This window comes from Scylla paramamosain, chromosome 46, assembly GCF_035594125.1.
Source record: "Scylla paramamosain isolate STU-SP2022 chromosome 46, ASM3559412v1, whole genome shotgun sequence".
Taxonomy (NCBI): Eukaryota; Metazoa; Arthropoda; class Malacostraca; order Decapoda; family Portunidae; genus Scylla; species Scylla paramamosain.
In genome coordinates, this window is record NC_087196.1 from 9,460,858 (window position 1) to 9,475,857 (window position 15,000).

At 40.6% G+C, this 15,000-nt stretch overlaps 1 protein-coding gene across 7 annotated transcripts in view; it reads left to right on the forward strand.

Moving 5' to 3' along the window:
* Nucleotides 1–10,270: 10,270 nt before the first annotated feature.
* LOC135094701 (protein abrupt-like) overlaps nt 10,271–15,000 on the forward strand; it is a 65,050-nt gene continuing 60,320 nt past the window's right edge. For 6 of the 7 annotated variants that reach the window (XR_010263943.1, XM_063995023.1, XM_063995027.1 and 3 more), the window contains exon 1: nt 10,271–10,309. The gene's annotated coding sequence lies outside the window, so the exon portion shown is untranslated. Of the gene's footprint in view, nt 10,310–10,534; nt 10,676–15,000 lie in introns of those variants that run through there. The other variant, XM_063995025.1, reaches the window with a different exon arrangement.

Here is a 15,000-nt window from a genome sequence, read left to right on the forward strand (position 1 = left end):
TCCTATACATATCGTTTATCTTCATTTCTCCTTCCTTCTCTAGTCTTAGGTCTCTTCCATGCCTCTTTCTATCGTATCTATTCGCTTCTCCTTCCTTTCTTATCTTCTAGTTTTGTTATCCCCTCTCCTTACTTCCATATCGTTATCTCTCTCTTGTCTTTATCTCTCTCTCTCTACGTATCTAGTTTCTCCTTTCTTTTCTATATCCTTCCATCTTTTGCTAATTCTCTCATTCGTTCTCCTTTTCCTCTCTACGGATTTCTAGCTTTCCTCTCATTTTCTCTCTCTCTCTCTCTCTCTCTCTCTCTCTCTCTCTCTCTCTCTCTCTCTCTCTCTCTCTCTCTCTCTCTCTCTCTCTCTTTTCGTCTGTTTTTTCCCTTCGCCTCTCTCTCCTCCTTTGTTTCCTATTCCTCTTTTCAGCTTCTCTTTCTCATTAATTTCCCGTTTTCTTTTTTTCCATTCCCTCTACGCCTCTTTTTTATCTCTTCTCGTCTCGGTTTTTCCTTCGTCTGCGTCCTCTTTCCTCTTCCCGTGTCCCCTGTCAACTGTTTTCCCTGTTCTTATTCTGTTTTCCTATTATCTTTCTTTCTCTCTATCTCCCTTTTCTATATCCTATTTTATGTTTGTTTTAGCTTCTATCTCTTCTTTCTTCCTATGTCCTCTTTTCTCTTATTATTCTCCTATTACCTGTTTTATCATCTTATCTCATGTCCTCTTATTTATTTTTCAGTTTCCTTTCTCATTCTTTCTCTTGCACGCTTTTTCTTCTTATCTTTCTTCTTCCTTCTTACTCTCTATCTATTCTATATGTATTTCACCCTTATTCTTCCTCCTATGTTTTATTTAATCTTCCTATGTCTCCTTTCACCATATTTCTTGTTTTTTCTTGTGTATTTTTTGCCTTTTCTTCCTTCTATACACTCTCTTCCTATCTACTCTACCATGTCCTACGTCCTGTTATGTGTATTGTGTATTTTCGTTTTCTCTTCCTTCCTTCATTCATTATTTCCTAATTTATTACGTGTATTTAACCTTCCCTCTCATTGATTTCTCTATATACTTCTATTCTTCTTCTCTATATCCTTTTATATGTGTTTTTTTTTTCAATCTTTCTTCCGTTTCCTCTTCCTTCTTCCTTCTCTCATTCATTTCTCTTTATACTTCCTCTTCCTATCTCCTTTTCCCTATCCTGTCTTCCCTTGTCTACGCCTACCCTCCTCTTCTCCTTCCTCTGGTGCATGCTGCCTTGTTACGTGTGTGTGTGTGTGTGTGTGTGTGTTAGAAGCAAGGTGTGGGTGCCTGCAGCAAATATTTCCCTCGGGCTGTGTCTGCTGTCTTGTCTAAACCTGTGTACGTCTGTATGTCTGCCTGTTCGTGGCTCCGTCCGTCTGTCTGTGTGTATGTGTGGTAAATTAACGTATTAGAAGAAAGAGTCGTTACTGTAAGCTTGTGTGTGTATGTGTGAATGTGCGTGTATGTACGTACGTGTATGATTTTAAAATAGGTGGATGTCGTGTGTGTGTGTGTGCGTGTGTGCGTGGGGGAGAGGAGGGAGAGAGGGAGAGAGAGAGGGAGAGGACGTGCGTGCGCTGGGCAGACATACGCCGCAACTAACCGGCTTCTCTGAGACATTCGCTCACCGCCCTTTGAGCATTGCATTCTTTCAAACATTAAGCCTTGCCTTGCCCTTTCTGCACCTCCCCAGCCACCCACACATAACCAAAAACCCTCTATGAAGCAATACCACCCATTCCCGAAGTCCGAGATAGCCAGTAAAGCATTAAAACAGTAGAAAATATGAGGTATTGTAATGTTTTTGGAAGTTACGATGCTGGGTGGATGCGGCGTCGGGAGGTGTTCTGGTCACACACCCGGCGTTTAGTTGCCAGATACAGCCACTCCCTGCAATTGCAATGGTAAAAGTGAAGTTTATTTCTTTCATTTTGATTAATTGTATAATGCTGGTGTTGCAGGGTGCTCCTATAATGCGTGGTGATGGTGGAGTGTGATGGGATGGGTGTATGTATGGAAGGTTATAAAAATACTTGGAAGATTATGGTCGGTCAGTCTCTCTCTCTCTCTCTCTCTCTCTCTCTCTCTCTCTTCCATGTGCCGTCTCTCTCCTCTCTTCTCTCTCTCTCTCTCTTTCTCTCTCTCTCTCTCTCTCCCGCCCCCACCTCTCTCTCTCTCTCTCTCTCTCTCTCTCTCTCTCTCTCTCTCTCTCTCTCTCTCTCTCTCTCGCCCAGCAACCACAGCTGCGTCCGAATCCTTGCATCGCCCTCGACTACAGACGCCCTCCATTTGAGCCTAACATTTGCAGCTGCCGGCCTTGTCCCCCTCTCATCTACCTACACTACGAAGCTTAACATAGGCATAGGTATACGGACAAACATATAGACAGACATATCCACGCTTATTTATTACCACCACCACCACCACCATCATCACTACCGGTGTCATAACAGACCACGTTCCCACATCTGACCTCTCTGGGTGCATGCATGTGGCGGCCGGGCTGGCTGGCTGGCTGGCTGGCTGCAGGACGGGCCTCTGACTTGCTAGACCAGACGTTGGCTTTGACCGTCTACTCTCTCTCCGGCTCCTGGCACCTGCAGTATTATGTAATAGCTTTAAACACTTGTATACGCTCTCCTGCTTATGCCGCACCTGAGGACACCTTCGGGTCATTTAGTACTGCGGATTTGGGGTTTGTTTAAGGGGTTTATTCGTGTATCTATCCTCCCTTTTCCTTCTAGCATTCCTAAAAAGATACATAGGTCATCGAGAATTAATGTTTAAGGGTTTTGTCACGGGGTTTACTCGTCTAACGCACTTCTCTCCTCCTCTTCTTTCCAGCATACCTGAGAAGACACGTACATTTAGTATTCAAGTTTAGATGTTTTAATTAAGGTTTCCCACTCGTCTCACTCATCCTCAGTTCTCCTCTTCCTCCCTGCATACCTGAAGAGATATATCATCTAGTACTCAGGTTAGGTTATTCATTTATTTATTTGTTTTATTTATTTATTTATTTATTTCCTATTTAGGGTTCCAGTCGTCTCTCATCATTCATTGCCCCATCTTTCCTTCCACCATATCTGAAAAGTCATAATATCTAGTACTCGTTTAAAGTGATTTATTAAAGTTTTCATTCATCCCTCTCATTTCTCTATCCTTCTCCTTACACACATAAAGAAAAAAAGAAGAAATTTAGTACTCTGATGTAGGTTCAACACATCAATACGCTTCCCTTCAAAAGGTACACGCGTCATGGTAAAATCACTGGCGCATTTGAAAGTTTCCACTCGTGTATTGCCTTGAACGCTTCTATATATGCTTCGCCTCTTCCTTGTGACACCTGCAGGGACACAGAGGTCATGTAGTGGCAAGGTACGGTGTCTTAAGGTTTCTAGGGTTTGTTACGTGGCGAGTGGAAGAGTGGGAGGAAAGTTTACTTGTACTTACTACGGCTCCTTTTATGTACAGACACGTGCAGTTGGCTAAGACACTCCGCCACACGTACACTCACTCCCTGGGTGTTTGGCCGCCACGAGAACGTATAAATCCGTTGCGTAACCTTTTCCACATCTGTGAGAGGAGGAAGGCAACATAAACTGATATAAACTGTGCCACGTTGCCATAGCCGTTAAAAGCTGTCAATAACTTCAGAGCCGTATTCACAAACGCATTGCTCTCTCGCCACGGTTATTTTCAAAGGTCACGGAGATGATTAGCCGGGTTCTGAAAACTGGTTTATCCTTTTTGATAACATAGAAATCGTGTTAATCTGGAACCGTAAAAAAAAACACCCTTAAAAATCCTCGCGTAGCTTCAACTAAAGCCTTTTTTGAAATAGTGGGAGGTTTGGCGTAGAGGCAGCATAAACGGATATAAACTGTGCCACGTAGTTATAGCCACCTGGCCGTGTTCTGCATGGCCCGCTTCTATTCACCACGACTGTTTTGCAAAGGTTACAATTTATCATTTGTCAGGTTCTCTTGGTGTTCTTCACAGTGATGATGCAGAACTGTTATGCTGCCACTAGAATCATGAAAGCACCATTGAGAACCGCATTAACCTTCAATACAGCCTTTCAAAAGTGTAGAATCATTGATTGACTAAAATCATGAAAGCACCACTGAAAACCGCATTAACCTTCAAGTGGACCTTTCAGAGGTGCAGAATCGTTTAAACTTATTAGAATCATGAAGGACCCTTTGAAAACCACGATAACTTACAACAGGGACACTGGACTGTAGGATTATTAAACGGACCCTTTGAAAACCACGATAACTTACAACAGGGACACTTGACTGTAGAATTATTAAACTATCACTAGAACAACCTTGAAAACGCCATAATCTTCAATCTAGGCATGTTAAATGTTTGGAATGATTGTTAAACTACTACTAGAATCCTGAAAACACCATTAAATAGGCTCAATTATTTGCACTGTAGGCTATGAAAGATGTAGAATCCTTAAACTACTAATAGATTCATCAAAACACCCTTAAAAAAAAAACACCATTACTTCCATTAAGGTCTCGAAAGTATAGAACCTTATTGAACTACAACCAGAATCATTATAACACCATTGAAACCCTTACAGCTCCTCAGAACCATTAATGAACTGCCCTATCCTAGTCCATACTCATCGTACGTCACCCCTTACAGGAATATAACCAGTTTCTGCCAGCGTGTCGTTCCAACTTGTCATACTATTGCATATTCATTTCTGCCGTGTGTTCGTGTATTCGTGTCATATTTCTTCCCCGTGTTTACCTCCCCTCCTAGGATCCCAAGTGTTGCTTCACATATCTCATCGCTATTCAGTCACGATTTGTTACGTCCTCTCACCGTACCCAAACCCTTGCTGAGTTCTTCATGCGTGATTCGATTCCCTCTTCCTGCCCGCTGCCTCGTTCAGATTCCTGCCCTCAGATAATGTAGATGAATTGAATAAAGGAAAAATATAGGTTGATTAAAGAAAAGTGGGCTAAATAAAGGAAAAGATGGACTAATATATAAATGAAATAGGATAAGTTTAAAGATTTGATTCCCTCTTCCTGCCCGCTGCCTCGTTCAGATTCCTGCCCTCAGATAATGTAGATGAATTGAATAAAGGAAAAATATAGGTTGATTAAAGAAAAGTGGGCTAAATAAAGAAAAAGATGGACTAATATATAAATGAAATAGGATAAGTTTAAAGATTTGGTTTCCCTCTTCCTGCCCGCTGCTTCGTTCAGATTCCTGCCCTCAGATAATGTACATGAATTGAATAAAGGAAAAATATAGGCTGATTAAAGAAAAGTGGGGCTAAATAAAGAATAAAATGGACTAATATATAAATGAAATAGGATAAGTTTAAAGAAATGATTCCTAATTTAACTTCTTATACGTGATTAGATATTCCACTTTCCGATTCCTGATTGAGATTCCTGCCCCAAAATGTAGAGATGATATGAATAAAGGTAAAATACACAAGAGAGAGAGAGAGAAAAAAAAAAAAAGGTGATAAATAAAATAAATGGAATGAGTTTCAAAAAATGTTCCTTTATTTAACTGTTTACACGTGACTGATCCGACTCTCCGCTACCTGATAGAGATTCTTGACCCCATTAACAATATCTACAAATAAAACAGTAACGCTAACTTGAATATTACCTGCACTTAATAGAAAAAAAATAAAGACATTTACAACTATGCTAACTTGATCTTTGCCTATCGTAAAAATAACAGACATTTATTACAATAACGCTGACTTAGATTATTTTTACACTCAATAAAATGACGTGGACCTCTCAGCCATTTCGTAAAATAACACAGGTAACTGCAGTACGAGGGAATTCACAGCACCAGAAGCAATACATCAAATCTTTATAAGCATCTAGAAGAAAGAAAGAGGTTAAAAAGAACAGATTTTCCAATTTCTACGGTGTTTTAAAGACGGGAGGAGGCTATAGAACAAGTAAAGATGAGTCAGAGTGATTAGTAACAAGGAAAAGATGTACCGAACGGCAATCAAAGGGTTAAATAATATATCTTCTTCCAAAAACACCATATACCTTTACAATAACGCTAAATTAATGATCACTGCACTTCGTAACACAACATTCAATCACAGTAACGTACGCTTGGGCTGTTCAAGCAGTCAGTGAGTCGAGGCAGGCAGACAGGGAGGCAGGCAGGCGTTCACGGGACTTGCAGGTGAAAGTTTGGGTATTGCGACAATTTCATATAGAGCAAACCAGTGAAGATTTCAGCACTCACCACTCACCGCACTCGAAAAGCAAATACAGATAAATATTGCCAGCCTTCTCTCCTCTCTCTCTCTCTCTCTCTCTCTCTCTCTCTCTCTCTCTCTCTCACTCTCTCTCTCTCTCTCTCTCTCTCTCTCTCTCTGTTTTCGAGTCCATGGCGTGGTGTTTCGTCTTTATTTAGGGATTAATGTGATTTAGGTTAAGTTACGTTACATTAGTTTGGATTACGTTAGGTTTGGTGAAGTTAGACGAAGTTGGGTTAGATTAAATTAGGTTAGGTTATGTCAGGATAGATTAGGTTAGGTTAGATTTGGTTAGGTTATGTTAGGTTAGGTTATGTCAGGATAGGTTAGGTTAGGTTAGATTTGGTTAGGTTAGGTTAGGTTATGTTAGTGGTTAGGTTAGGTTAGATTTGGTTAGGTTAGGTTAGGTTAGGTTAGGGTAGGTTAGATTTGGTTAGGTTAGGTTAGGTTATGTCAGGATAGATTAGGTTTAGGTTAGATTTGGTTAGGTTAGGTTAGGTTAGGTTAGGTTAGGTTAGATTTGGTTAGGTTAGGTTATGTCAGGATAGGTTAGGTTAGGTTAGATTTGGTTAGTCAATGCTAGATCAGGTCAAGTGAGGTTAGATTGCTGTACGTCAACTTAAGTTAGGTTATGGTCATTCAAATTAAAGTAGACTAGGTTAAATTACCCTCGTTTATGCTAGGATGATTTTAGTTTTGGTTAGATTGGATGAGGTTCAGTTAGGTCAGGTCAGGTCAACTTTACTGCCGTGCGTAGAGATCTGAGTTCATGAGTGTAGCGTAAAGCAAGGTTAAATAAGTTTCTCTTGTGTTAGATTACTTTAGGTTAGGTTAGGTAAGACTAGGTTAGGTCAGGTCAGGTTAGGTTACATCACCGCCGTGCTTGGGCTTCAGAGTTCATGAGTGAGGGCGTACAATTTACAATAAGGGGTTTCGATTCTATACCTTGGGAGCGTTTTGCCGTGTAATACAATGACGTGCGAGGAGCCAAGGGGGTGAGGGTATGGTGCAAGTATGGTGCAATGTTATCAAGGTACACTCTGGTAACGTACAAGTATTCAGAAACACTTTACTCTTTCACTACGACTATTTCCAAAATCCAGAGATGATTAACCGAGCTCCCAAGGACAGTTTCTCCTTATAACAATGCAGAAATCTTGTTAATCTGTCACTACAACCGTAAAAAACACACTAAAACTCCGTGTCATTTTAACTAGAGCCTTTTTAAAATAGTGTAGATGCGACGCAGAAGTGTTTCAGAATACGGTCGACTGTGGTATCGTATTGTTGGGAACGAGTTGGTGACGCAGAGTGGAGGAAAGCAGGGGAGAGAAGAGATTAGAAATGAAACGCAGGAACTCAAGATATGGGCCCTGTAATCGCTTTGTTCCCTCAAGACTGCTTTCAAAGGCCACATATATGATTAAGCGTGTTCACATTGATATTTTTCTTCACTTATGATGCATAATCTTTATTAAACTATCATTAGAATCACGAAAACACACTTGAAAACCTAAATAAGTTCCACTAGAGCGTGTTTTAAGTTTAAATCTTCGTTAAACTATCATTAGAATCACGAAAACACACTTGAAAAACCTAATAAGTTCCACTAGAGCGTGTTTTTAAGTTTAAATCTTTGTTAAACTATCATTAGAATCACGAAAACACACTTGAAAACCTAAATAAGTTCCACTAGGGCGTGTTTAAAGTTTAGAATCCTTGTTAAACTCATTAGAATCATGCTAACACGCCTGGAAACCTAAATAACTTCCACTAGACCGCGTTAAATTTTCAGAATCCTCGTTAGACTCACCAGAATCACAAAAGCATAGCCAAAGACCTCAATAATGTTCAATACAGCCTGTCAAACGTGTAGAATCATGTCACAATACCACTAGCGTCACAAAAACACCCTTGAAAACACCAAAAACGTTACTAGAGCCTGTTAGAATATACATACCACGATAAGCTACCAGTAAGATCAAGAAAAATTAAAGAAACAAAACGAGAGGAGTGTTTGGAAATACTGGGTCGTGATTTCGAGAGAAAGGAAAGGAGGAAAAAGGCGAATATAGAACAAAATACAATGAATATACGACTGAAACGGGGACATAGTTGAAAGTAAGCAAGGACAGATGCGTACGTGACTGACGGAAGGTGTTGGACATGCCGGAGTGTTTGAGGAGCGAGGGGTTGAGGAAATACGGGATACTATATATAAAAAAAAAGAAAGAAAGAAAAGAAGAATGGGAAACGAAAGATCAATATAAGAAGTATATTTGTATGGTGAGGCTGTATGGTGTTTTTAGAGAAATGTGTATGTTTTGGGAGGTATAACTTGAGGAAATAAGAGATACTGATAGAAAAAATAAATAAATAAATACGAAAGATAGGAAGAAAGAAAACAAGTGCATCTGTATAAGATTGTATGGTGTACAGTGCTCGAGAAACGTAAGATAGATTAAAATAAGGGGGAAAAAAAATAACACAACACTAGCCAAATAGAAATAACATGAGACATTTAAAATAAACAAATAAAATATATTTCTATAGCTATATGGTGAGTATGGTGTATGGTGTATGGTGGGACGGAGATAGACAAGAATACTAGGAAGAGATAGGAGGCAAGGACGAGGAAGAAAGAAAAGTTTACGTATGTATGTATGTATGTATGTATGTATGTATGTATGTATGGTGACGGGTTAAGTCGCGTATGATGCCAGAGAGAGAGAGAGAGAGAGCGGTGTGCATTCGTAAAACTGTATGGTGTGTCAGAGAGAGAGAGAGAGAGAGAGAGAGAGAGAGAGAGAGAGAGAAGAGAGAGAGAGAGAGAGAGAGGAGGGTGGCGGGGGCAGTGGAAGAGAGAGATAAGGGGAGGGGGGGGAGAGAAAGAGAGAGAGAAATACATAAATAAATACTAAAGAATGAATAATAAATAGAAGCATTGATAGAAGCTAGGTAGGCTAAAGATTTAATATTTGAAATTATGGACTAACGATAGTGGAGTGGGTGAAGTGAAGACGAGAGAGAGAGAGAGAGCGAGAGAGAGAGAGAGAGAGAGGACGAGATAGAGAGAGAGAGAGAGAGAGAGAGAGAGAGGGAGTGAGAGACGAGAGAGAGAGAGAGAACGGAGGAGAAGATATTAAAAGGAAAACTAGAATATTAATAGATAATAAAAAATATGATGCAGACGTTGAAATGACATTGTGTAACTCTGTGTATGAAATGGAGACGCAGAATCAGGAAATAAGAAGAGAAGAAGGATAAGAAAAAAAGATAATAAGGGATAAATATTTAGAAGACTAGAAAATAATACAAGAAAACAAGGTAGAAAATTAATCCCTTCTGAAGCCGAGCCGGTGATGTGTGTGTGTGTGTGTGTGTGTGTGCGTGCGGTGGTGGTGGTGGTAGTGGTGGTAAACGGCAGGAGGGGAATAGATAAATCGAGACTAGAAAATAAGTAATGGACACAGAAATAGGAGAAATAGGATGTGGAAACTGATTTTTTTTTTCAAGTATAGAAGATGGAGGGGTGTCTTGAGTGAAGTGTGTGGTGTGCTGGTGGAGGGAGGGGGGGGGTGGATGTATAAACGGGGAGTAGATTAGCAATAGACAGAAATGAGGAAGGAACTTAATAATTTATTGAGATGGAAGCATTTAGCGTGTGTCTGGCGTGGATTGTGAGGTGATGTGGCTGGGTGTGTGGTGCTGTGATGGTTCGGCGGGATGGGGGATAGATTCATAAATGGAGACCCAGAAAATAAGAAATAGAGATGCAGTAGAAACCAAATAATTTTAAAAGATAAAACCATTTAGCGTATGTCTAGAGGCCTGTGTGGTGTACAGATAGATGTGGAGTGTTCATGAGTGTGTTGGTGGTGCCGTGACGGTGGTGGTGGTGGCGGTGGTGGTGAGGTGGAAGCCACAGCCACCATGACCCCCCCCCGGACATCCACCACCTACACCGGGCCCACCGCTAGATGGCTCGCGCACCATCCCGACTCGCCGTCCGTCACTCCAGATGAGGTAAGCCCCGGCGTATATTCACCCATATCCTACCCATTCCTACTGTCCCCACGCCCCGGAGCACAGCGTGGGTGTGTCCTAAGACCCCGCCCGTGCTTGTGGCTTACTGTGGTGTGGCGGAGTTAAGTGGTGTGGCTGCAAAACGCGTGTGAAAGTGTGGTGGAGAGTGGCTGGCTTGGCTTGACGCGATGGTGGTGGTGGTGGTGATGGTGGTGGTGGTGTGACCCGCTGCTACATTCCCTGCAGGCTGGAATATACTCCTGCTGGCTCGCTCCTACACCCTGCTACACCCTGCCACACTTATTTCAAGGATACCGTGCCCTCCCCACTGCGTTAAATAAGGGATTACCCTCAAATTTTGGCATGGTAAGGAATGTACACCCCCTCTCTCCCCCCCCTCCCTCATCTGGCGCCCTCCTACACCCTGCTACACCCTGCTACACCACTGCCACACACTCGCTCCTAAAGGATACAGTGCTTCTACAGTGTGTTAAAATAAGGGAAAAAGTTAACAATTTGGTATGGTAAGGAATGTACACCCATTCTCCCCCCCTCCTACACCCTGCTACACCCTGCTGCCTCGCTAATACACCCTGTTACACCCATTTTAAGGATACAGTGCCGTTCCGGTGCATAAAATAAGGGGAAAGTGAACAATTTTGTATGGTAAGATGCATACATCCATCTGCCAATCCTACACCCTTGTGCTTCGCTCCTACACCCTGCTACACCCTGGTACACTCTTTCAAGGATACAGTCCCGCCCAGTGCATAAATTCGGGATTATCTTGAAATTTTTGACTTGGTAAGAAATCTGCGCTTCTTTATCACCATCTTACACCCTCCCCTGCCCGTTCTACACCCTGCTACACCCTGGTACACTCTGTATTTCAAGGATTTGGTGCTTTCTCAGTGTGTGAAGTAAAAGACTGAAGTGAAAATGTTAATAAGGTGAAAATACCGTATCCTCTCACCCTTATTCATCTGGGGCCGGTCATACACCATGATACACCCTGGTACACCCCTGGTACACCCTGGTACATGCAATTCCAAATGTATTTAAAAGTTTACAGTTTGCAGAGTGGCTTGAAAATGAAGGAAATATTGTAGTGATAATATTACACCACCTCCTCACGTCTCCTACACCCTGCTGCCATGTTGCTACACCCTGGTACACCCTAGTACACCCTGGTTTATTAAATTCCGTGTGCATTTCTAGGGTTACGGTTTGCTTTGGTGCTTTGAAATGAAGGAAATATTGTAGTGATGATACTATACCTTTCCCTTACGCTCCTACACCCTGCTGCCATGTGTCTACACCCTTCTACACCCTAATGCACCTTATTATATTTCATGAATACACCCATACGTTCAGTCTGAGTACAGTATAAAAATGATGCCGTGATGATTGCCTGTGAAAAGTAAGCTTAAAATGTGCCGGCATCTTCTACACCCTACTGCACCCCTTCATCTGGGACTTGTCTGCACCCTGCTACACCCTATACCTCCATATCCTCATATATATTCGATTTGACTTTTTTTCATATAAATATTAAAAAAAAAAACGTAGTGATAATGAAAATATTGAAGTGATAATCAGACACCCTACCGCACCCTTGATGTTTTTATTTATTCATCTATTTATTTATGTAGGAAGGGACACCGGCCGAAGGAAGCAAAAATTCCGTAGCTTATCTACACCCTGTTACACCCTACACCTCCATACACTCATATATATACTAGATTTATGTTTTTAATGAATATAGAAAGCCTAGTGTTATAAATTGAAGAAAAATATTGAAGTGATGATCTTTCACCCTCATCAACACCCTTCTGGGGCCGTCTCACACCCTTGAGCATCTTAGTGACACGATTTTACTAGTGATTTAAATATTGCAGTGCTGGAATTTATCTACACCCTAAAACTCCCTAGCTTTACACCCTAAAACACCCTGGCTACACACCCTGAAACCCTGAAACACCGTAAACATCCGAACTTGCACTCAAAAACATCCTTATGCACCCTAGCTTCTCACCCTAATACAACACGACTTTACACCCTTTTAAGTGAGCTTTGCTGCTTATTAAATCGGTGATGGATATGCATAATACACCCTATTTTTTTTCTATAAGCACCCTAAATTATCCTAATGCACCCTGATTGTAGTGTGATAAGGCAAGGATGGGAAAAGTGAATGCAGTAGTGGTTAGGTTAAAGGATGTACTGTACTCTCTCTCTCTCTCTCTCTCTCTCTCTCTCTCTCTCTCTCTCTCTCTCTCCTCTCTCTCTTCTCTCTCTCTCCCTCTCTCTCTCTCTCTCTCTCTCTCTCTGTACTGGTCAATGCGTGCTCTCAGTACATTCTATTTGACTTTTTTAGGGTTTTTTAATCAAGAATTATAGTTGAAACATCTTTTTATTTCCTATTTTCTATCCTTCCTCGTCTTCTTTTTCTTCTTCTTTTTCTTCTTCTTCTTCTTCTTCTTCTATTTCAATGTATTATAGTAGTAATATGATTTTAAATTTCCTCTTCCTTTGTCATCTTAATCGTCATCTCCCCCCCCTCCCTCCTCCTCCTCTTCCTCTTCTTCTTCCTCCTAAACCTAACCTAATGTATACGGTCTAATAACTATCATATATATTTTTTGGTTTAAGATGCTTAAGTTTGAATGTTTTCCAGTGTGTGAAATTATGTTTTAAATTATTGTCTTCCTTGCTTGCTTCCTTCCTTCCTTCTCTCGTATTTCATTCTCCTTTTTTTTCCTCCTTCCTTTCTCCCTTTTTTCTTTTGCTTTTTTTCGTTTTATTTTTTTTCTTATTTTCGTTTTTTTTTTCTTTCCACGTTCTACTTCCTTCTTCTTCGTGCCTCCTCCTCCTCCTCCTCCTCTTCCTCTTCCTCTTCCTCCAGCAACCTTTCCGTATCTTCATCTATTTCTATCTAATTTTCAAATTACATATAGCGACTCATAGCGGCGACTATTTCAAATCATCTCGGGAAGGCGTCGGCAAGTTTAGAAGAGCCCTGTTATTTTTTCTCTCTCGTCTCTGGGTGATGAAATGGTGAAGAAATCAATACTGAGCCTTGGGTGTGCTGGCTGTGAGGGACGTAGGGAGGTAGGGAACGGAGGATTGTTACAGTTGTAGATGAAATGTAGAGAAAATGTGAGTGTGTGCGTGGAGAGAGAGAGAGAGAGAGAGAGAGAGAGAGAGAGAGAGAGAGAGAGAGAGAGAGAGAGAGAGAGAGAGAGATGACGGATTCGTGATGATGTAATGAAGAGATGAGAAATAGAAGTTATGGCATTAGAAAATATAAAAAATGGAAGAGAGAGAGAGAGAGAGAGAGAGAGAGAGAGAGAGAGAGAGAGAGAGAGAGAGAGAGAGAGAGAGATTATACAAACTTAGCTAACATTAGAATTGTATATGTATCAGAATAACTATAACCGTATGTATGCATGTATGTGTTAATTCTTGAAATGTCAGTAATATCATCAGGCAGACAGGCAGACAGACAGACGGACGGACGGACAGATAGACGTGTACAAGCATAGACAGACAGACAGACAGGAAGAATGAAACAATCAGATTTATGAGCGAAAAATCATGAATATAATTGGATTTTTTCACGCCAAGAGAGAGAGAGAGAGAGAGAGAGAGAGAGAGAGAGAGAGAGAGAGAGAGAGAGAGAGAGAGAGAGAGAGACCGGCTCCACCACACACACACACACACACACACACACACACACACACACACACACACACACACACACACACACACACACACACACACACACACACGTAACCTCTCTACATTATTTAACTTTGAAATTTCACTTAACTACTGAAATAAATCCACTACTAAGCATTCCATTTGTCTGGGGAGTAAGTGGAGAGAGAGAGAGAGAGAGAGAGAGAGAGAGAGAGAGAGAGAGAGAGAGAGAGAGAGAGAGAGAGAGAGAGAGAGAAGCGGGGAAGTGTTTCGGTGAAAATAAACAAGATATCAAACAGTGCTTATTAAGAAATAGAGCAGCAACAAATATATTAATGATAACAATAATATATGTGAGGAGAATGACATGAGGAAAAAATAAGTGTTTTAAAATACTGGAATTATTTTGTATTATTATTACTACTACTACTACTACTACTACTACTACTACTACTACTACTACTACTACTACTACTACTACTACTACTACTGAAACCATTGAATTATATAACGAAATAGCCGTTACTGTGAACATTGAAAATTATGTTTTCCCTGAGCCACTTATGAAATGTTGCGAAAATTATAAGAAAGCGGAGTTACTAAAGGTGATTAAAATATGCGTTCTTAGTTAAATAATAATAATAATAATAATAATAATAAATACGGGAATCAGAGTTACTGTTACGGTTATATGAGTTAGTATAAATTAAAATAAGAGTTCGCATGATTTCCTTAGTTGCTAGTGGAAGAGTTAGTGATGCTGGAAGGAAATTAGGTTTGTTATAATTACGAAAAAGTGCGCTTCGTTTTTGCACCCTTGGTAATGAAAAGTTAATAGTTTTGTAAGGAAATTAAGCTCATTTTTAGATCACCCAAAGAGGCGTTTAGGATAAGTTAGCAAGAGATGAAAGGGAAGGTATGATTATATATATATAAAAAAAAATGTAATTACGAAAACCAGTGAAAAATATACAAAATGACAGTGAAGA